This window comes from Myotis myotis, unplaced genomic scaffold (genome assembly GCF_014108235.1).
Source record: "Myotis myotis isolate mMyoMyo1 unplaced genomic scaffold, mMyoMyo1.p scaffold_m19_p_1, whole genome shotgun sequence".
In the NCBI taxonomy this organism is placed as follows: Eukaryota; Metazoa; Chordata; class Mammalia; order Chiroptera; family Vespertilionidae; genus Myotis; species Myotis myotis.
In genome coordinates, this window is record NW_023416313.1 from 215,637,016 (window position 1) to 215,660,354 (window position 23,339).

At 48.0% G+C, this 23,339-nt stretch overlaps 1 protein-coding gene across 1 annotated transcript in view; it reads left to right on the forward strand.

The window, feature by feature from the left end:
- The window catches only part of KCNK13 (potassium two pore domain channel subfamily K member 13), an 82,409-nt gene that overhangs the window by 17,035 nt on the left and 42,035 nt on the right, over positions 1–23,339 (forward strand). The window lies entirely within an intron of this gene.

Genomic DNA, 23,339 nt, shown 5'->3' on the forward strand with positions numbered 1-23,339 from the left:
TGCCAGTTTAGGCCCGATCCTGGGGCCTAAACCGGCAGTCGGACATCTCCCAAGGGGTCCTGGATTAGAGAGGGTGCAGGCTGGGCTGAGGTGAGGGGGCCCCCCACCCATGCACGAATTTTGTGTGTGTATACACACACACACACAAACACACGCACACACGCACATGCACACACACATGCACGCACACACACGCACACGCACACCACAGTTTACATTTATGATGGACACTTATGTAGTTTCCACACCTTGGCTATGTTATCATGCACATGGGGGTGCAGCTGTGTTTTCAAGTTAATGTTTTTGTTTCCTTTGGATAAATACCCGGAAGTAGAAATGCTGGATCATATGGTTATTCAGTTTTTAATTTTTTGAAGATCCTTTATACTGTTTTCCATAGTGGCTGCACCCATTTACATTCCCAACAGGGCACAAGGGTTCCCTTTTCTCCACATCTTTGCCATTGCTTGTTATTTCTTCTCTTTTCGATAACAGCCAAGTGAAGTTGAGCACCTGTTTCTGCATAGTTGGCCATCTGTCTTTAGAAAACTGCCTGTTCAGATCCTCTGCCCATTTTTTAGTTAGCTTGTTTGGTGTGGGTTTAGGGGCTTTTTTTTTTTTTTTTTTTTTTTTTTTGCTGTTGACTGTTCTTTATATATTTTGGATGTTGCCCCTTATCAAATACATGATCTATAAATATTTTCTCCCATTTGGTAGGCTGTCTTTTAATTTCTGTGGTGCAGAAGCTTTTTAGTTTGACATAGTCCCACTTGTTTATTTTTGCTTTTTTTACCTTTGATTTTGGTGATTTATAATTCTTATATCTCTTTTCTCTATTACATTGTCTTCATTCAGGCTTGTGCATCTGCGAGGTTCCTCTGCCTTAGTTTCCTGGCTATTTCATAGAAGCCATTCCTAACAGAATCTTCAGGCCTTTCTTTGGGACTTTACATTTAAAAACAGAATGTATGTTACATTTAGCATTTGCCTCACTAAGGCCTGTTTTATTAATTCTGGCTGTTGATATCTTCTGCTCCAGATGTTTTATTTTGGGTATCTGGTATGAAGGCATGCTGTATTATTTCTCAGTCTCCCATAGTTTTAGACTTATTTGTGTGTATGTGTTTTAGTTTAACAGCCTATGTATGACCCAGGACCAACACCTGTACAAAGAAACGTCTGAAAGGCATGCTTTGACCACATAGGGATATACTTGCGTTCCATTGAATGGAATGATGTTGAAGACTGAATTCTGAGAGTTGATAACTTAAGGGAAAGAAATCACCACCTTTTCTTTAATTAATTAAAACAATTCCCTGGAAGATATGGGGTCTGGGGCTGGTTGGGAAGAATTGATCTGTTCATTCTCTCAACCATCTTTTGAGTTAGGGGAGGGAAGGCCCAGAGAGAGTTAGTAATTTTCCCAAGTACACACAGCTGGTAAATAAGGGGGTATATCAATTAGGATTTTGTTTAGCTTCAAGTTACAAGACCCAAAAAGCTCACAAGGCTTTCCTGTATCCCTGAAAAGAGGTCTGCACCGCATGTAGGAAGTTGGGCTGCTATGGTGACTGTGCAAGGTCAACAGGGGGTCGGGCCTTTTCAGCTCTGCTCTCCCTGGGTGCCGTCTTCACCTCAGGACTTGGCCTGGCTGTGGGAACTCTGCCCATCACATCCACACCTTAGGTTCATCCAAGGTGGTAGGATGGGAGAAAGGGAGAGGAAGACGTGTCTTTCCCCTTGCAGGGAGCTTAGCTTCTTAGGTCAGTGTCTCTGAGAAGCTGACTCTGAGCTAAGGGTTTGGCTGGGAGTGAATAAGGAGAGACCAGTGGGGGAGTGAGGGTGAGAGAAGGGAAGGAGCCAAGTAGGAGGGTATTGTATGGACTTGAACATGAGTTACACCTTGGAATTTGTCCCACCTTGAGTCAAAGGAACTGGGCTTTTATACCCACACAGTCACTCATTGGCTGTGGCTGGGCTGGGCGGGGCCTGAGCCTCCCAGGCACGTAGCCATCTGTGGGGAATAGGCTGTTAGCCCCTGCGGGTGGATGGCCACACGGGGCTGATCCAGGGGTTGAAGGGGATCTGAGTGGGGCACAAACAACGTCCACTCCAGCGGGCTTCCCAGAAATTCTGGACATTGCCCTTACATGTCCTTGTCCAGAACTTTGTCACGTTGTCATACCCAGCTGCAGCAGTGGCTGGGACATGACATCTTTACTCCGGATTGGAACGTGTCAGACAGCAGTTACTGAGGAATAACGAGAGAAAGAACCTGGGAGGCAGCCAGTGAGCTCACCACGGGGATGTGATCAATGGCTGAGTCATGAAGAGCCAGGGGTGGGGACTCCACCCACCTGGGGAGACTGGGGAGAATCGCATAATAAACAGTGGAATGTCGGGAGATGAACCAGGCAGAGTGGGTCAGATCTCTTCCAAGGACTAGGAGCAGGAGAGCAGGGAGGAGTCTGTGACTACAGCCCAGGGTGTGGAGGCCAGGAGACAGCAGAGGAGGCCAAGGAGGGGCAGGTGAAGGTCCCCCAGGGGCGGCCTGGATGCAGAGCTCAGAGGAATTGCCTCTGCTTCAGAGGGAACAGGGCACAGTGTGGCAAAGGCAGGATGCGGTGGGAGCTACCCAAGGCTGGTGGGCGCAGAACTGGTGCAGAGTTGGCCCCGGGAGTCCTTCCGGGCTAGTGGGTGCCATTGCTTCAGCCAGGCCTAGCTGTCCGTCCTTCCCTCACCATCCCCCTTCCTCCTTTCCCTTCTCCTCCCCTCCCCTCTTACCCCTCCTCTTCCCTTCTTCCCTCCCATTTTTCTTTCCTTCCCTTCTTAACTCAGGTCGTGACTAATGTTAGTCTCCAAAGGAAAAACAATAATGCAAATAAATATTTAATTCTTTATTTCCTGTTAAATTAAGGCCATTAATAAAGTTAGCTCTCTAACTAATGGAAATGAAAAGATAATAAATTGACATGTATAATGGAAATTTCCACCGCAGGCTGAATCTATGGGTTCAAGCCATGTCAGTGGGTCTCTCTCTGTCTCTGTCCTAGCTTTGCTTTTTTCCTAGGTGCGCCCATCTTGGGCCCTGTGTCAGAGCAGTGAGGTTGGTCCCAGCAGCTTCCTGCTGACATGATGCTTGGCATCTGGAACTCGGAAGAAGACCCTGTCTTCCCAGAGCCCCTGGACAGAGCTCTACAGGAACCTGCATGGTCTTATTTACATGACAGACGTCATTAACAAGAGTTAAAGTCAGGTCGCACACCCACCTCTGGTGTGAGTGGCAAGGGCCGTGTTGGGGTGGCATGTCATTGGAAGTAAAGAAAGGCACACTACCCAAAACTATTGGTAGAGAAGGAGGGAAGGAGAAGGAATAGGCCCACACATACACCATCGTGTCCCTTGGTGGAAGATGCTTGTCAGAAACCGGGTACCAAAGTGGGGTCAGTTGAAGGGATCCTGAGTAGAGTTTTGAAAGTGTTGAACTTACGGAGCTACAACATTGCGACAGCTATGAGGTCACTAGGCGATAGGAATTTTTCAGCCGCATTATGGTCTTTTGAAAACACCGTCATAGGTTGACCTAAATGTCGTGCATGACTATATATTCAAAAGAGATATTCATCTATTTTTTTCCCTTTCTTGTGTTATCTTTGTCTCGTTTGGCATCAGGATGATACTGGCCTATAGAAACAGGTGGGAAGTGTTCACCTGTGGTTTTATAACACCCAGGATATACGGCTATGACATGGATGTAATTAAAATGTTTCTCGTCTTGTACGACATGTAGGTTGTTTCTAATTATTTGCTAATACAACAGCTCTATAATTCATGTTATTAATTTTAAAAATTAATATTTAAACTCTTTATTGTAAATATAGGTACTGAAAAATTTTTGAGAATTTGAAAATATAAACATTATCTTAACCAATTCGCAAGAACCTTGTTATTCTCGCAGGTAACATGTACTAAATTCTTCTTCTTCCTTGGTACTATACTAAACATTCTAGATACATAATATTTCATCCTATGAGGCAGGACTATTATTTTCCTCATTTTATGGGTGAAAAAATAGGAGCCTAGAGAGTTAACTAGCTTGCCTGAAGTCACACAGCTAGGAAGTAGTAGAACTTTTTCTTAAAATATATTTGTATTGATTTGAGAGAGGAAGGGAGAGGGAGAGATAGAAATATCAATAATGAGAGAGAATCATTGATTGCCTGCCTCCTGCACACCCCACACTGGGGATCGAGCCCACAACCCAGGCATGTGCCTTGACCGGGAATCGAACCATGACCTCCTGGTTCATAGGTCGATGTTCAACCACTGAGCCACGCCGGCTGGGCAGGAGTGTTAGCACTTTGATTCAAACTTTGTTCAGCCATGATCTACATTTTGGAGAATAAATAAGTTCACCTCTGAAGTAGTCAAAAGTCTAGTGAAAGTGGAGTAAAAACCTAGGCCCTAGTTCTGTATTTACTTTTGCTATCAGTGGATTCCTATTTTATGTCACTGGTGAATACTCTTTGCAAGCTATTGTCTTGAAGAAACTGGACTGCCAGGCTGTATAATTAAGACAACATCTATATGGTCTCACGCTAAGTTTGAACACAGTCTTTCCTCCCCTCTTTTCTCCTTAGGAACAGACCCAGTGCCCATCTCATACCAAATAAAAAATTCAGTTGGGTTCCATTGAATGTATTGAGTTCTTACTTTGTGCCCAACCTGACTATGGAGATTCGGATCCCAGATCCATGGGTAGAATTCAAAAGGTCTGTAAATTTGAGTGAGAAAATAATTCCATCTTTATGTGTACTGACTTATAACTACGCAACTCCCAGCATGTCCTTCAATAAAGAATGTAGGCAACAATCCCGGGGTAGCAGGAGCAGCACCTGTAGCTTTGTCACCTGTAGAAATCACAGCTGTATTCTTCTCACATGAAGCACGGCAGGTGCCATGTGACCATTCCCCTCACCACTCTGTCAAAATTACTAGACCAGTTCTCCTTATTGAACGATTTCATAAAGACACACATGGACTGGCACACACATTTGGGCTGTAGTTTAATAACTGTGTTTTCATATGGTTGTAATCCTATGCCTATTATTTCAATCATTTAAAAACATCCTAAGAAGGGGCCCATCGGCATCCCCAGACTACCCAAGGCTCACCTAACAGAAACAGGAATTGAGAACCACACCAGAGTTAAGCTGATTTTAAATGAAGAGAAAAAGGGGAAGGTCTCTGCTCCTAGTGTGATTAGCAAAAGAAATCAATCACCTTCAATTTGAAAACTGACTTGAAACACTGTTGTTGCTCAGTCACTGTGCATCAGCTCATCGTTTCCTGATGATTCAGAAGACATTTCCGAATGTTGCAGTGTCTTGAGGGTCTGGTTGGGAGTCCGTTGCCACACTCCCTCTGAGCAGGGAGGAAGGAGCAAATGCCCTATTTATAGGGTGCTTGCCTTCTAGGGTAGTAGGCGTGGCCCAGAGCTGCCGGCCTGTTCCTTTATCTCTTTGTTCTCAGATGTTAAGATGTCCCTCCCACTCTTAGCCCACCCCCTCCCCTGTGGTCGCAGTGTCACGTGAACTGTTTTTTGTAAATACAGACTTGGAACTATACACTGAGTGGCCAGATTATTATGACCACCTGACGTTTGTAGGCAAATTAGCTATAATTTTGCGCTGAAGTTGCTAGAGGGCTAGGTCATTATAAACGTCTGAATAGCACAACATAGCTAAGTATCATTGCTGATCAAGTTCATCCTATCATGTTCATGGCGTATCCCAGTGGAGATGGCTTCTTCCAACAAGACAATGCGCCATGCCACAGTGCTTGTACTGTGCAGGAGTGGTTTCAAGAACATGAGGGAGACTTTACCTTGGTTAGGCGGCCCCCACAATCACCAGATCTCAATCCCATTGAGCACTTGTGGGACGAAGTTAAAAGAGCCATCAGGCAGCTGGTTCCACAACCATCAAATCTCACAGAACTGGACAGTGCTATTCATCAGGCATGGTGTCAGATTCCTCACATCACCTTTCAACATCTCATAGAGTCAATGCGAAGAAGAATCGCTGCAGTATTGAAGGCAAAAGGTGGCCCAACGAAGTACTAACGGGGTGGTCATAATAATCTGGCCACTCAGTGTATAACACTTCACTGTCATTTAGCGCTACTTCTTGTTTAATATTTAAATTAGAAACTACCACTTTGGCCAAAAGCAACATGCTTTGTTCGGCCTATCGATGGCAATGTGCTGGTAAATGTTAAACAACCAGATTTTTTTTTTAAACCCTGATTTGTAGCGTTTGCCTATTTCTGTGGTGTAGATGTTCCCAACAATGGCTGATTGCAAGCTATGAACATGAAGTCACTGAAGGCAGGAGGCAGAGCGGAGGAAAGGTGTGCATATGGGCTCTGTGGGCCTCTCCAGCACACTACCTCACGTCGCAGAGTGTTTGAGAAACATTCAAGTTGGCTGTCAACGTTTAAAAATCAGACTCTCCAATCAAAATCTAGATTTCTGGTTTCTCTTCGAAAAAGGGGAAATCTGGGTATTCTAGGTACACATTCCTCCCAGCCAACAGCTCACAGAAAAAGAGCTATGGATGCTCCCTTTGGGGAGCCCCCTGGTCCCACCCCACCTCGGCCGAGTGCCACCTGCCACCTATCACTGTGCTTGACTCCTTCCTGTCTCCTGGCTTCACTGCTGAGGCTCCTCTTGTCCCTCTGAGATGTAAGAACCGAGTGATCTCATCCCCTGCCTTCTTCAGATATTTCATAAACGAAACTCAAGCCAGAAAAGCATGAACTTGGAGACAGGCTAAAGGTTCTGTGGGGAATGAAGACCCACTAACTGGAAGTGCTGGAAAGTGCTGAGTTCAGAGGAAACTTGGAGAGGGAGTAAAGATGTAGCACGCCCTGCGTGTAGGTGGAAGAAAAATGGCACCTCTGAGGTCTCGCTGGCCCCCGTCCTGGCTGATTTTGGATAACACCCAAGTGTCCAGGGGAAGACTGCTCTGAAACCTGGAATGTAGACCAGCCCCGCCAGAGTGACTGTACCATAAAGACCTCATTATCTATGGGCATCAGGGGACCCGTAAAGGGCATTAGACATTTTAATACCCTGTGCTTGGGTGGGGTGGCGTGCTTCTGCACATGATTTAGGAAGATGAGGTTTAGAAAGGGGCTAAGGGAGAGTCTTAGAGTCTCCAGTGCTGGAGGGTTAGGGGAACCGGTCAGAGAAGCACTGGGGCGAAGAATGGCTGTATGGATGTACTGACTTAAACATTGGCAAGGGTGTTGTTTGAGAATAAAGTCAATTTCATGTTGGGAAGAGGAGCTCTATTGTTGTGAACATTAACCCAGTGCAGCGTTTTTAATGACTCCTCTGTAAGAACCCCATGTTCTTCTCGCCTGTGTCCGGGAGAAGGTAGGAGCTTGTGATAAAGGACACCTGTCCATTCAGGTTCTTCCAACAATGCACATGAAATAAAGAGAGGAAGGGGTTTTTCACTGGTTATCGAAACTTGTTAAACACGGATGCACCCCCACTGCCCCCCCTGCTGGCCTGGTCGCCCCTCACAGCCCTCCCCTCCCCCGCCGGCCTGGTCGCCCCATGCAGCCTGCTTGTTCAGTCATTTGGTTGTCCCTCACCTAAAAAGAAAAATACAGATAAACACAGGCAAAAAGAAAAATACTGAAGTTTGCAAGCAAAAGATACTAGAGGATCGAGGTCAAAGGGGACGTTTTGAAGGGGCAGGAAAAACCGCCGGTGAGTAAAGCAGATGAGTCGGGTGCGAAATACCAAACACGAGCCTTTTAGACGTGAGCATGTTCATTTCTGGCTTTAAAAGAAGCATCAGGGTGCTCTCAAAGGAGGAAGAGGGGGACGAAACGGCCACCGTTTCTTAGGAACCCACTTTGCACCAGATGTTAAATCTCCTTCGCGCCGAGGCTGGGCAGACACTCCAAGGAAGCACCTCGATTATACTAATTAAATCTGTTGAGCTCTTCAGTGCACAGGGCACCGTACTAAGTGCAGGTTTGTAATCCTCCCGCCCGAGCCTCAGAACAACCCTCCACGGTAAAGGGTGATGCCCCCATTTCACAGATGAAGAAACTGAGACTTAGGAAACGTCCCCCCGACCCACCGTCAGCACAAGGGCCCGCAGGCCCGTCCGGCTCCAAAGCCCACACTTCCTAGACAACTGTCACCTTCACAAGCATCGGACTGTATTGTGAGCTAATTAATTAGTTGAGCGGAACGCTCCCCCAAACAGGGTGTAGAACGGCTGTTGTTCTCGAAGCACCGATGGAGAAAAATCAGTTCAAAATCACCTCAGTGAGGATGGCATCAGCTCCGTCTCCACTCAGTTCTAGTCTTCCGTGATCGTTTGTGCTTTTTATAATAAAAGCTGTTACCGTTGCCTGATTTCTCTACATTTTTTAACAAACCGAGGGTGAGGCAGGGAGAATGGTGGCGCATGAGGCTATATTCCAGGGAAGCCCGATCCCGTGGGTGCACCCGCCTGAGTTAGATGTGGCGTGGATATTGCCGAAGGGCTCCGGCCCCACAGAGAGCCGACCGCGGTGTGAGGTGTGGTCTCCTGTGGGGATCCGGCTCCCCTGCGCTTACGGAGAACACCGTGGCTGCCTCAGTGTCCTCCTCCCAGAAGACGCCAAGGTCTCCTCGCTGTGGGCGGAGGTTTCTGTTCTGTCCTCAGGAATGGAATGTGGAGAACAGCCCTGCTTGTTCTGTGGCTGAATTGGTGCCTGGCGTTTGGAAATCCTGATCTGTGCCATAACCGGCTGGGCTGCATGGGGTTTGTTGGGATGGGCTTTGGTGGGTGCAGCTCTTCCCCTCTCACACCCCCTAACTTCTGCTTCCGCCCCGTGGAGAAGGGCCGGAGTCTCCTGGGATTTGCTGTCTTCATGGAGCCCTGAGCTCCAGGTCTACCTGGGTCTGTGTGTCTGCACCTGGCACAGTGCCTGCACTAGTTAGCAGCACCCCGCAGCTGTGGACTAAGCAATCAGGTTACCCCACCCACAATGCCCCTGGTGTACAATACTGGAAGGGAAAACAGACAGAATTGCAATCAAAATTCTCCTTTAGGAATAGGAACGGGGTAGGAACGCCCATGGTATCGCATCTGGGTATTACCTCTTGGGGCAGAGCACAGGCAGCATCCCGAGGGCCAGGGAAAGGAAGGTGAAACCACACTTTGAAAACACAGGTATCAAAACCCACTCCCACCTAAGCAAGCACAGGGGATGCATCCCAGGGATCCAGCCCCCTCTCCTTGTCCCAGGGCAGACAGGTGGCTGGGTCCCCAGGAGGGGATGAGTCTCTTGGTCTGCCTGAGCCTCCTCATCTGCTTCCTGCTGCCCTCCCTGCCTGGTCCCACGTGCCAGGCTCTGACCGAGGGGTCTGCCCAGACTCTACAATACAGATTCAGAGACCTGGGCATTCCTCCTGCAGGGTTCTCCAACTACCACTGGGGATACCCATGATTTTAGGTAATACATGGGAAACACGATTTTTAATGAGCATTGAATTGGCATTTATTTATTTAAACAGCATGCACACACATACACACACACACACACAGATAAAGCCTCTGTGATTTCTTGCTCTCATTGGTAGGAAGAAGCTTAGTGAGTGCTGCTGCACTTTAAATATATTTTATTATTGACTTCAGAGAGGAAGGGGGAGGGAGAGAAAGATAGAAATATCAATAATAAGAGAGAATCATTGACCAGCTGCCTCCTGCATGCCCTACACTAGGGATCAAACCTGCAGCCCGGGCATGTGCCCTGACCGAGAATTGAGCCATGACCTTCTGGTTGATAGGTCGAAGCTCAACCACTGAGCAACACCAGTCAGGTAGTGCTACTGCCATTCATACTAGTATAACTACTAGGGGCCCAATGCATGAATTCATGCACCTTGAAAGGAACTGTGGACTGCGAAGCTATGGTGGGCACAGGGGTGGGTCTCGGCCCATCCTTCGCACCCCCGCCCAGCCCCTCCTGCGGCAGCCCCCGGTCCCCTCTCTGCCTGTAGTCTCTCTCCCACTGTTGCCACTTCCACATGCTGACGGTGCCAGCCCTGCTAGCACCCGCTGACGGCGCTGAGCAATCGGGACCAGCACTGGGTGCCGGCAACAGGTGCAAGTGGTGACTCCGGCACTGGCTGCGGGTGCGAGCCAGGCCAGTGTCTGCAGCAGGTGCGAGTGCCAGGTGAGACCATGGCGCGCAGGAGCAAAGAATTTTCATTAACCACCCGAGGCTCGCCCCGATGACAGCAACCAGTCCTGCCTTGATCTTGTGCCCCTGCTCACCTGCTCCACCATCCCGCCACGGCCGAGGCCTGCCATGTTCTGCACACACCCCCTGGTGGTCAGCTCATGTCATAGCGACCGGTTGTTAGGTTGTTCCACCATTGAGTCTGTTTGCATATTAGCCTTTTATTATATAGGATAGTAGGCCCATGGCCACCAGGCTAAAGGTCAACAGGGCCACGTCATAGAGGGAGTCCTGCAGGAGACAGGGAAAGCCTCGCTGATGCTCTGGGAAGGGAATCGGTCTTGTTGATTGAACTCTTGTCATCAAGCACCACTAAGATCCTGTGCCAGATCTTTAGAAAATAATTTCATATCCACCTTTGGAATTAAATAATAAAAACCACCCCTTATCTCCCTAACCAGAGTTACTGCTTCCATTTTCATGTATTTCCAAACAGTGTACTTAAGGTTTTCACACAGTTAAGACAAAATATTTCTAAAACATGTTAGCCCACTGTACTGAGTTTTTGTCTGGGCTTCGGCATGGCCTCCAACACCGGCATGAACTCTCTCCACCTTATTCCCGTCACCCCCTGGATGCCTTTGTGTCCTAGATAAGCCGGATGCACTTCGTTTCTTGTTAATGGCCTCCTTTTCCTAAAAGTTGAGTATATGACAGACCCCAAGAAAAATAGAACGTCCATTAGCTGGGTTCCAGGAAACAGAATTGATTCATCCATATGCATTACTGGAAAGATAGTTTCTGGCTCCCCCGATGGCCTCCTATGTACCATCCAGTTTTCCCTTTGAGACTGCAGGGAGAAGAGAGCTGATGGTGAAAGTGGGTTTTGAGGACCCTGGATGAAGGCATGGCGTTCGCAGACTTATTCAGAAGGGGTTGGAACATCTGCATAAGAGAGAAAGTTTCAGATCACCTTTTCTCCCACTGAACAAGCGTGCTTTTGCTTTTTTCCTTCCAGGGGAGGCAAGTTGTGCGAATGGTCTAAAAACTGGGTGTATTTGGCTTTGACATAGCAGAACGGTTTCTACCCCCAGCAAATTTCCTTCTCCGATAGGTCACTACACCTGGTTAAGGCTCATGTTTCTCCTGCTTTCCATTTGCAACTCAAGATTAAAATTAATTTGCTTTTTCTATGTTGGGCAGTACCTAATGGCTGGGGTACAGTTTCTTTGGAGTTAACCCCACTGTGGCATAAGGAGTGTAGCTCATCTATACCTGGCTAATAGGGATTGGCCACAGTAAAAAAGAACTAAGTGAAACGGAAAAGAGCTTCACGTAGGAACTCTGATGGAAAACAGTGAGTTCACTTTTTGCCCTAAAAACTCCATAGTAGGTGCCCTGGCTGCATTTTTGTGACTTAATATTTTTGTCAGTTGGCCATTCTCAAACCTCAGTATTGTTTGATCCCTAATGAAACCTAAACTGGAAGTGGATTCTAAATGAAATTAGATTTAAAAATCCATTTTGTAGCTGGAATGGGTGACCTCCAGGACGTAAGACCTTTTCTATTTCCTGGAGAGAAAATTACGTGCGTCAGAGAAGACAAAGGTCTAATCAGCCCAGAGTTATTTATTAGGCAGGCCTCTTAGGCGTGAAGCGGTGGATTGAGCAAAGAAAACAGTAATTTCTTCACATTAGTAGTGATGATTTTCAGCGCTTTGATTTGTCCTCATGCAAAGCAGAATGATTCTGAAAATTACCCTGAAACGCTGCCACTTTGAAAATCACATTTGCAACTCAAGTTCGCTATTTCCCTCAAGCAGATGCCTCCACACTCCTTGCACCTAGGAGGGCTGCAGCTTGCCAATGGAGTTACCTTGCAAGATGCCGCTCTCCTCTGTGCCTCAGTTTCTCCACCTGTAACAGGGGCAGGGTTTGAGAGTAGTAATAGCACCTCACCGAGTTGAGCTAAGAAGTAAAAGAATGATGTAGGCAAGGTGTTTTGAACCTGTCCGCTGTCCAGTGGGCACCCAATTCATATTCGTTTCGATTGCACTTTCTTACTGAAATCACCAACCGGGCAGGGGACTTGGTTAGAAGTCTCTGCTAGTCTCCACTCCGATACCGTGCCCTGGATCAGTGATGGCCAAAGCAGTGCTGAGACCAGGGGGCGGGGTCTCGCTCAGGAATGGCCCATGGACATGGATTCCACGGGATGGATGTGGGTGCTCCATTCATCTGGGCAAAGGTGGGCGCGTACCCCTGTGGTGTGGTACTGCCAAGGACACATGGAGAAAGCCCCCTGGATGCCAGGCTCGGTGCATAGCTCTTCCATTCCCTAGAGCATCTTCACAGGCGGATGAGGAAGCTGAGGCTTACAGGAATTAAGGAAAAACGCTTGCCTTTGCTCAGATGCCTGGTGGCAAAGGCAGAATTCAGTCCTGGAGGGTGGGACTCGGAATCCATCCTCTCAACCCTGCTCCACCCAGACACACGCAGAACGTCCTCTTCTCTCCCGCCCCCTTCCCCGTTATTGGGAATGAGGGACAGGGACAGTATAGTCTTTCCTGTGTGCCCCCCGCCCCCATGAGATGCCTGCCTTATCTGTGCTCAGCCCCTGGAAACAAGCCTTTCCACGGAGCTTCTACAGCAGTGCGGCCTGTTTTATGAGAGGTCACATTACATTTCTTCCTCTGTTGGCTTGCTGTTTTCCTGTTGAACTGGGAAGTTTTAGTCTAAGTTGTTCGACATTGGAGATTGAGGAAGTTTATTTTCATCAACACTTGGGGAATTTTAACGGAAACCTGGGCTGTTTTTTTAAAATATATTTTTATTGATTTCAGAGAGAGGAAGGGAGCAGCAGAGAAACATCAGTGATGAGAAAATCATTGATTGGTTGCCTCCTGCACACCCAATCCTGGGGACCGAGCCTGCAACCCGGGCATGTGCCCTGACTGGCAACAGAACCCTGACCTCATGGTTCATGGGTCGACACTCAACCACTGAGCCACACCGCTGGGCAACGTGGGCTATTTTATCCAGGGTCTTTTCCCATGAGAAATAGTGCAGGTATTTTTGGAGATTGAAAGCTACAGGGAAACTCAAGCACGCTCTTCGCGCCAAGGAGAGAAAGGGATGGAGAGGTCTCGGAGTGCATCTCCTGCCTCTGAAGAACTCTTTGTTTCTCCGGTGCTCCCTCGCTGACAGGAAGCGTGGATCTGACCCAGATGTGGAAGGTCAGCCTCTCAGCTTCCTCAAGACCTCGCCTGTGTCTCGGCACATTGCTGGTGGCACGGGCCAGCTGCTCTTGTCTACCCTTTCTCCCGGATCCTTCCCCTCTCTAGCATCTCACCTCTGCTCCTTGACACCAGCGTTCCTCCTCTTGGCTGAACCTCCTACTCCTGGGCTCTGCGGAATGAACGCCGCACTCAGCCCCGCGTGTCTTCGCCTTTTCGTGGGCTTGGCCCAGCCATCGGTTCTTCTTGGGTGTCAGGAGCTGAGTCATTTGGGGGCTTTGTCTCTGGACCCTTCCTTCCCTTGAAGTAGTAATGAGTTTGTTCTGTGGAGACTATTTTCTTTTTCTTTTAAATTTCTTTATTGGTTAAGGCAGCAGTTCTCAACCTGTGAGTCGCGACCCCTTTGGGGGTCGAACGACCCTTTCACAGGGGTCGCCTAAGACCATCGGAAAACACATATATAATCACATATTGTTTTTGTGATTAATCACTATGCTTTAATTATGTTCAATTTGTGACAATGAAAATACATCCTGCATATCAGATATTTTACATTACGATCCATAACAGTAGCAAAATGACAGTTATGAAGTAGCAATGAAAATAATTTTATGTTTGGGGGTCACCACAACATGAGGAACTGTATTAAAGAGTTGCAGCATTAGGAAGGTTGAGAACCACTGGATTAAGGTATTACATATGTGTCCTTATCCCCCATTAACCCCCCCCCCCACTCATGCCCTCATCCTCCTGGTGTCTGTGTTCATTGGTTAGGCCTATGTGCATGCATACAAGTCCTTTGGTTGATCTCTCCCACTTACCCCCACCCTTCCCTACTTTCCCTCTGAGGTTTGACGTTCTGATCAATGCTTCTCTGTCTCTGGATCTGTTTTTGTTTATCAGTTTATGTTGTTCATTATATTCCATAAATGAGTGAGATCATGTGATATTTATCTTTCTCTGACTGGCTTATTTCACTTAGCATAATGCTCTCCAGGTTCGCCCATGCTGTTGTAAATGGTAAGAATTCCTTTTTTTTTTTTTTTTTGCCCTAGCTGGTTTGGCTCGGTGGATAGAGCGTCAGCCTGCATACCGAAGGGTCCCAGGTTCGATTCCGGTCAAGGGCACATGCCTGGGTTGTGGGCACATGCTTGGTCCAACCTGCAGGAGGCAGCCAATTAATGATTCCCTCTCATCATTGATGTTTCTATCTCTCTCTTCCTCTCCCTTCCTCTCTGAAATCAATAAAAATATTTTTTTTTAAAAAAAGAATTCCTTCTTTTTTACTGCAGCGTAGTATTCCATTGTGTAGATGTACCACGGTTTTTTAATCCACTCATCTGCTGATGGGTACTTAGGCTGTTTCCAAATCTTAGCTATGGTAAATTGTGCTGCTATGAACATAGGGGTGCATATATCCTTTCTGATTGGTGTTTCTAGTTTCTTTGGATATATTCCTAGAAGTGGGATCACTGAGTCAAATATGGAGACTATTTTCAATCCATTATTCTCCAGGCCATTCTTTGATGAGTTTCTGGAAGCCTCGCTGAAGACACAGTTCTCTTGAAGGCAGTTTTCTCCCTTCACACAGCAAGCACCCAGGTGGCAACGAGACACACTGCCCTGGTCACAGCAGGCGTTACTGTGTTTGGGGACTCTGACTCGCTTGATCATTTTATCCTCTTTAAATTTTCTTTAAAGCTTTTTGTGATCATCTGAATAATTCTGCTGGAATTGTCCCACAGGAGTGACTGATATGGGATCCTCTGTGTCTGTCCCGGGCCACGTGTCCTCATGGGATGACGGGGTTAAGCCCAAGAGAGGCCCTGCCCTATTCAGGTTGGGCAAAAAAGGAGGGAAAGGAAGTGCTAGGGAATTTCTTCTTGGGAAGTGACTACTTTCCAACTCCATCTTGCTATTTAGGAGTTGGGAATTGGGTTTGGGTCCCTCCGTACCCCCAGGACATTCAACACTGCTTTCCTTTCTGTTCTTCTGGTCCTTCAAGCTGCCTCTGCTTCGGGCCCTTTGAACTTGCCTTCGCTTCTTTGAGCTCTTTGTGCAACCGGTCACCATCCTTCAGCCTCACCTGCAGACACCGGGGCTTCTCTTAACACCTGTGGGGCAGTGGCCTCCCCTCACGTAGCCCCTCTATGTGCCAACCCGAAATGATGGACATTAGAGGCAAAACTTGTGCCTTCACTTTCATATTCAGAAGAAAGGAAGTGGCAGAACAACCACTGTTTGAGCAACTCGAGTTCGTCCACATTTTGTGGTGACGCTCTGTGTATGCAGATTAGGCCCACCCACCCTGGGGCCCTGGGTTGTTGTCATTAGGGTGATAGTGTATGAACAGGCTTAGGATCTCGGGCTTTGGGTCTTTAGCTATAAAATCCATTGCCTCCCAAAATCCAAAGGTTTTTTTATCTTGTCATTTCTCTTTGAAGGCCAACACCAAACAAACAAGGAAGGCAGCAATTTGTGTCCAAAGAGAGCCAGGAACAAGGGCTCCATTCATTTTGTAATTTGTAATTTCTTTGCCTCCAAGGAAAATATTCTGGGTAAAAATAATAATTGCGCTTCCTTGTGGGGCTACATGACATTGCAAATCATTGCCCAGGGCCTGGCAAGAGCAGGGACAGAGAAGGACCTCGCCAGACGCAGGGCAGGCTGGGCGGGCAGTGCGGGGGCTGGGCGGGCAGTCCTCGTGGGGGCTGGGTTCCTGGGTGTCAGGGTCTATGACACAAGTCACCTCTGTGACCTGGGCACTCCACCTCTCTGGGTTTCAGCTCCTGTGACTAATAAATTAGGCAATTCAGTCAGAACAGTCCTTCTCAGCTCTGTCATATCCAACAAGTTCCTTTTTATATAAAAAATTATAAACAGAAATGAAATTTTATAAGTAAAATAAGCTATCTATACACATCATTTCAAGAGTATAATACTGTCCTAAGTATAATATAAAGAATAAATTTAAAATTTTTATAGGAAAATAATATGTATGTTAATACCTACATGCTTGGTTCTGACGCTGATGAGGTAGTCAGGTGCCAGACAGAGAGGTGGACCGACACAGGTATGCTGTACTACACACCACTGCACTACTGTCTGCGATGGGGTTGTCTAAGATGGTGTCTTAGGGTTCTTCAGCGAAACAGACCAGTGGATGATGGATGGGATGGATGGGATGGATGGGTGGGTGGGTGGGTGGGTGGGTGGATGGATGGATGGGATGGGATGGGTGGCTGGGTGGGTGGGTGGGTGGGTGGGTGGATGGATTGATGGATGGATGGGATGGGATTGATGGGATGGAATGGATGGATGGATGGATGGGGTGGGATTGATGGGATGGGATAAGATGGATGGACGGACGGATGGGATAAGATGGATGGATGGATGGATGGATGGACAGACGGACGGATGGACGGATGGGATAAGATGGATGGATGAATGGATGGGATGAGATGGATGGATGGATGGATGGATGGATGGATGGATAGATAGATAGATGAGAAGATTTATTATAGGAATTGGCTTACACAGTCATGGAGACTGAGAAGTCCATAATCTGCTATCTGCTTAGTGGTGTAATTAATTCAGTTGGAGTCTGGAGGCCTGAGAATTGAGAGACTGGCGGTGTAAATCCCAGTCTGAGATCAAAAGCATGAGAAGCAGGGGTGCCGATGGCCAAGGGCAGCAGATGGATATCTCACTCAGGCAGAGGGAACAAATTTATCTTCCTTGGCCTTCTTGTTCTTGTTCAGCTGATTTGAACAACCTGGGGGAGGACGAGCTTCCTTAGTCTACTGACTCCAGTGCTCGCCTCTTCTGAGGACACCGTCGGAGGCACACCCAGAAATCATGTCTTACCAGCTATCTGGGCAGCCCGTAGCCACATAACACTAACCATCACAGATGGTGAACAGCTCTTGGTAATACTTTTTTTTCTTCTAATTTTCCCCCCATCACTTTGCATGCCCTCTATGCCTTCTTCCATCTACACCCATCCCTCTCCACCTATTTTTTTAAAGGTGTAGATTTGTAAGGTAAGCACAGCATCTTTTTTTTAAAACATATTTTTATTGATTTCCGAGATGAAGGGAAAGGGAGAGATAGAAACATCAATGATGAGAGAATTGATTGACTGCCTCCTGCACGCCCCCTACTAGGGATCAAGCCCACAACCAAGGCATGTGCCCCTGACCGAATCGAACCGGGGACCCTTCAGTCTGCAGGCTGACGCTCTATCCACTGAGCCAAACCAGCCAGGGCCAGCTCTTGGTAATACTTAAAGTAGGTGTTGAATCTTCCCTCAATTTCTATGGTAGTTGCATTCCTGGAAGTTTCAATGTATATTAAACCTGTGGAAAAAAAAAATGTTTATTTGTAAAACAAACAAGAATTAGGTTCTAGGTTTTCTGTGTACATGAATGTCCACTGGGATGTTTGAAAGTCATTCAGAAGCAGGACAGTTTGTTAAGGTGGGACGTCTAGCATTCCCTGCCTACAAAATGCCAAGTCATACGATAGCCAATCCACGTCCAGGCGCCTATTTCCTGGATGCTCTGTGCGGATGGCGCTGCCCCTGCTGAGAACGCTGTCTTCAGTGAACCCAGAGATGTGCTCTCAAACCTCCATGCGCACACAGATTTCCTGGGGGTCTCATTTCAGTGCATCTGATCCGGGAGCGCTCGGTTGGGCCCGCGATTCTACATGCACATCAGAATTCCATTTGCCGCGTCTGGCCAGCACCACACCTGGAGTAGCAAGGACCTGAGGGACTCAGGTGGCACCGTCTTGTGCTAAGATTCTGTGGATTCGGGGCGTGTCTCTCCAGCGTGAGTGTCTGACAACCACCTGCTGACGAATCTCGTGTGGTGCCTGTCAAGAGTGTATGTCCCGCCCTGGCCAGTGTGGCTCAGTCAGTTGCATGCACTGAAAGGTTGCTGGTTTGATTCCCAGTCAGGGCACATGCTGGGTTGCAGGTTCAATCCCTGGTAGGGGGCAGGCAAAATGCAACTAATCAATGTTTCTCTCTCCCTCTCCCTTCCTCTCTCTCTCAAAATCAATTTTTAAAAATCTTAAAAAAAAAAAAAAGGGAATGTATGTCCCTGAGCCTCACCCCAGGCGTCCTGAATCAGGAGCTCCTTACATCCTCATCTTAATACTTCTCCGAGTATTGCCTTAAAACCGCTGCAGCTGTGAGCCCCACTACGTAGCTAGACGTCTCAGGGTCTGAGGATCTTTGGGAACAAAGCCCTGTTTCTCCGTCCAAATCCCAGCTGCTGTCAAGTCACAAACCTAAGACATCAGCTAGAGGTTGGGAAGTCAACCACTCCCCCGCGGCTCTGGATGCCCAAGCCACCTATGCATTTACTCACTTTTCTCTGAATGCATGTTACTTTTCTCTGAATGCATGCTACGTTTCACAGGCACACGATAAGAAGGCCTCGCCTCAAGGGCTTTCGTAGATGAGGTCAATGAGCCCAGGGAAAGCATGGGGGGGAGTTTTTATTTCCTGCTCAAGCCCAGTTCTCCTTTATATCCCAGCTGCGCCCTTTCTCTGTTGGTTCCATTTATTCTGACCTGCTGCTGGGAGAGGGGACCGTGGGAGACAATGGTGAAATGTTTCCTCTTGTCGTCCTGAGACCAGAGGGGGCTGGCCTGCCCTGCTTTGGAAAAGGCCCCCTGAGAGCGTCTAGAGAAGGGGCTGAGTCTCCCAGATGCAGAATGCCCCCCTTCTCCCTCCCAGCATCAGATCCCCAGGTGGCTCATCCACAGCAATAAAGCCCCTTCCCTCTGTACAGGCAGCCGGTACTATGAGAGTTAAACCTTCTGAGACCGTTTTTACATAAATAAATAAGGCTCGCCCTAACCGGTTTGGCTCAGTGGATAGAGCATGGCCTGTGGGCTGAAAGGTCCCCCCAGGTTTGATTCCGGTCAAGGCCATGTACCTTGGTTTCGGGCATATCCCCAGTAGGGGGTGTGCAGGAGGCAGCTGATCGATGTTTCTCTCTCATCGATGTTTCTAACTCTCTATCCCTCTCCCTTCCTCTCTGTAAAAAAATCAATAAAATACATAATAAATAAATACATAAATAAACAAACAAATAAGGCTCCGGTCTCCTCGGATGAATGGCCTTCTCTAGGAATGTCCTGGCTCCCCTCGTGCAGCCCTCGAGGGCTGGTGGGTCATGGGCTCTAGGCTGCGAAGGGGATGCGCGCCACTCCTCCGGGGGAGATGGGGCCCAAGGAGCCTAGGCAAGGAGTTCAGCAGCAAATCAGCCGTGGTGCTGGCTCCACCCTGACCTTGTACCTGATTCCCAAAACGGGGACTTGTGTCTCTTGGCCAAGCCTCTCCCTCGGCCCCCCTTCCGATGCCTGTCTCTGCCGGGGGCTCACCCTGACGTCCTTTCTGCTTGTGGCTCCTGGCTCTGGGTCTTCGCTGTTTCTGATCTCCCACCGCTGGGCGTTCAGCGGCCATCACCCCGCACAGCTCCTCGAGGCCGCTCCCATTGGGTTCTGTGGCCAAGGCTGTGCTACTGATGTACAGACACCAAAACAATCAAAACTTTTAATTTTTTTGTTTTATTTTTATACATTTCAGAGAGGAAGGGAGAGGGAGAGAGAGACAGAAACATCAATGATGAGAGAGAATCAGTGATCAGCTACCTCCTGCACAACCCCCACTGGGGACTGAGCCCACAACCCAGGCATGTGCCCTGACTGGGAACTCAACCGTGACCTACTGGTTCATAGGTCGATGCTCAACCGCTGAGCCACACCAGTCTGGCTCAAAACTCTTTTTAAATGACACAGATCATTTTGCCCATTTGACCCGCTGTCTGTCCTTGCTCTGCTGTCTATGGCACGGGACTTGAGCTCAAGCATTGAGAAGAACTGGGTGAGCAATACAGTAAATTAATTCTGAACAGGGGAGTATTCCTGGAATATCTGAGAAGAACCCCTCAATTCTTCTGTGGCTTTCCTAAAAAATATACACGTTATCTGCCTTTTATCCAAGTTCTGGGTAAATATTATTGGTGGAAAGAACCCATCCAAAATGAAACTGGCAACAGCTAACACTGTGCATGATACAGTTTGTCCCAAATGAGAAACTAAAGAATGTAAACTTGTTGGTATGGCTGAAAAGTGCAACAGTTGTACTGGGAGAAATTAGATGTGATAGAAAAGAACCCACACAAAATAAAACCTACAGAAGGAAAAGTGCCATGTGGTAAAATTGTTTGTTTTTTAAAAAACCAATGGAAGACTCAAATAATCTTGGGAAAATCTGGATATGCAAAATGTGACCCAAGAAAATGGACCTCGGTAGAAAGGTGATCATCAAGGACCCTCAGATTGTCAGAAGCCATGATGGACAGACAAAAATAATTAAAGAGTCACATTTTTGGTAAAAATGCTATTGAAAAGAAATGTTTAAAATGGGGAAAACAGCACAGAATGGAAAACTTTTGGGGGATGAAAGTGGTTTACATTGGAATTCGCTGAGAAAAATACTTCCTCAATGAAATGTCCTCAGCGTTGGTAAAATTCAGATTAAAATCTATAGATCCACAAAGATGGAATCTAAAACGTGTTTCAGGGCAAAGCGCCAACCAGGGCAAATCGAGTCTCCAAAAAAATGGTGGCATCCGACTGAGACCTGAGGACTGGGTGACAACCCCACGTTGTTGACTGGATCCTGGAACAGGAAAAGCACGCTGGTGGGAAGACAGGCGAGATCCGAATGAAGTTTGGAGATCAGTGGCTAGCAATGTACCGATGCTGGCTTTCATTTTTGACAAACGTGTCCTGGTGTTGGTTTGCAACCTCCTCTGGAGCTTGCCGGGCTATAGTCAGCAACCAGCCCCACAGGAGAGGGCAGGGAGAGACTGGAGAGAGGCAGCCCAGCCCAGATGGTGGGGCAGGGGTAATACGTGAGGCTTGTCTTGGACGAAACCAAATGAGTACAGTCATGGGCTGCATGGCAACGTTTCTGCCAACGCGGGACCATGTATATGATGACTGTGGTCCCATAGATGAGGATGGAGCTGAATTTCCCGTAAGAAATGGAAGGAGTGCCAAAGCCGGTTTGGCTCAGTTGATAGAGCGTCGGCCTGCGGACTGAAGGGTCCCGGGTTCGATTCCGGTCAAGGGCATGTACCTGGGTTGCGGGCATATCCCCAGTGGGGGATGTGCAGGAGGCAGCTGATCGATGTTTCTCTCTCATTGGTGTTTCTAACTCTCTATCCCTCTCCCTTCCTCTCTGTAAAAAATCAATAAAATATATTTTAAAAAAAAGAAAAGAAATGGAAGGAGATGTGGTGCAGGGGGATTTTTTCTCTCTGCTGGAGTAACATCTGTGGGACTTGGCAGCAGGTTCCCTCTCACTCGCAGCAGCTGGAGTTTGAGGGCACAGATGACACCCCAGCCCGCCAGCCGCTGACCTGTTTCAGCACAGAGGAGCCCGTCCCCCAGCCCCACCCACGCAGAGGCGCCGCAGCCTCCTGTTGTAGCTGCATGGTCCCCCAGAGCGTTGCCGTAAGTTCTTTGTGAGGACCAGGCCCCGGTACACGGACACAGGGCCACGGAGCTTCCTGCACAAGGATGAATGTCTCTCACTCGAATAGAAGCTTTCTGTGGTGGTGTGGGGCCAGCCTGCCCCTGGACCTTGGAAATGTTTTCAGTTGCAACGATGTAAAGCAAGATAAGTTTCATTCCTTCCACCTGCTCGCTGCCAGACGGAGCCCTTTGTGCCAGCCAGGGTCAGAACCAAACACAAATTTCCAAAGTCTGTAAATACAGAGCTCTCAGTGCCACACCCCATCCACGTTAAGCACCCTCTTTTTTTTTTTTTTTTTTTTTTTTCACGAAAGCCACAAAGTTCCTTAATCTGACCACCGCTCCAACATGGCAGCAGCCAAAACCACGTTGCCATGGCAACCTCCTAGGTTCCTTTATCCTCCCAGCCTGGTGTCTCCTTCCTACTGATCCTCAGGCCACCTCTCACGCCCTCCTGACGGTCACCGCTGCCGTGATCTACGCTCTCCCCAGCCCGCTTCTCCGCGGTGCCTCTAATCAAACCAGCCCACCTCTGTTCGGGGAGCCGCCCCGACAGCCCCGTGTTCTGTTTCTGACCCTGGAAGAGGAAGCAGGGGAGGGCTCGTGGGACGGCTTGTGGGACAGTGTTTATGAAGTCGACAGCCTCGCACTGAGATGCCCTGGGCCTTCCCATTCGCTCACCATCACTCACGACTCAGAGCAACGTCCAGTCCCGAGGCTCCGTTCCTGGGCAGTGCCCTATTCGGGTGCGCCATTTTTTACCTTTTATATCGTTTATTTACTGTTCCTTTTCTGTGTTTAGATACACAAGTAACACGGTGCTGCAACTGCCTGCGGTGTTCCGTACAGTAACGTGCCGTACAGGTTTGCAGCGTAGAAGCAATAGTGCAGGCCAGCGATTTTCACCCGGCGCGGCAAGGATGTTTAAAACATGCAGCACCTGGGTGTTCAGTCAGGGGCACTGACCTCTTTCCCTTAGAGCAGTGGTTCTCAGCCTTCCTAATGCCGCGACCCTTTAACACAGTTCCTCATGTTGTGGTGACCCCCAATTTCATGGTTACAAATTGAACATAATTAAAGCTTAGTGATTCATCACAAAAACAACATGTCATTATATATGTGTTTTCCGATGGTCTTAGGCGACCCCTGTGAAAGGGTCGTTCGACCGCCAAAGGGGTCGCGACCCACAGGTTGAGAACCGCTGCCTTAGATGATCAAATGAAAAAAGTGACAATAGCCAACCTAACAATAGCTGTCCAGTGTGAATGAGTCAAAATTAAACCT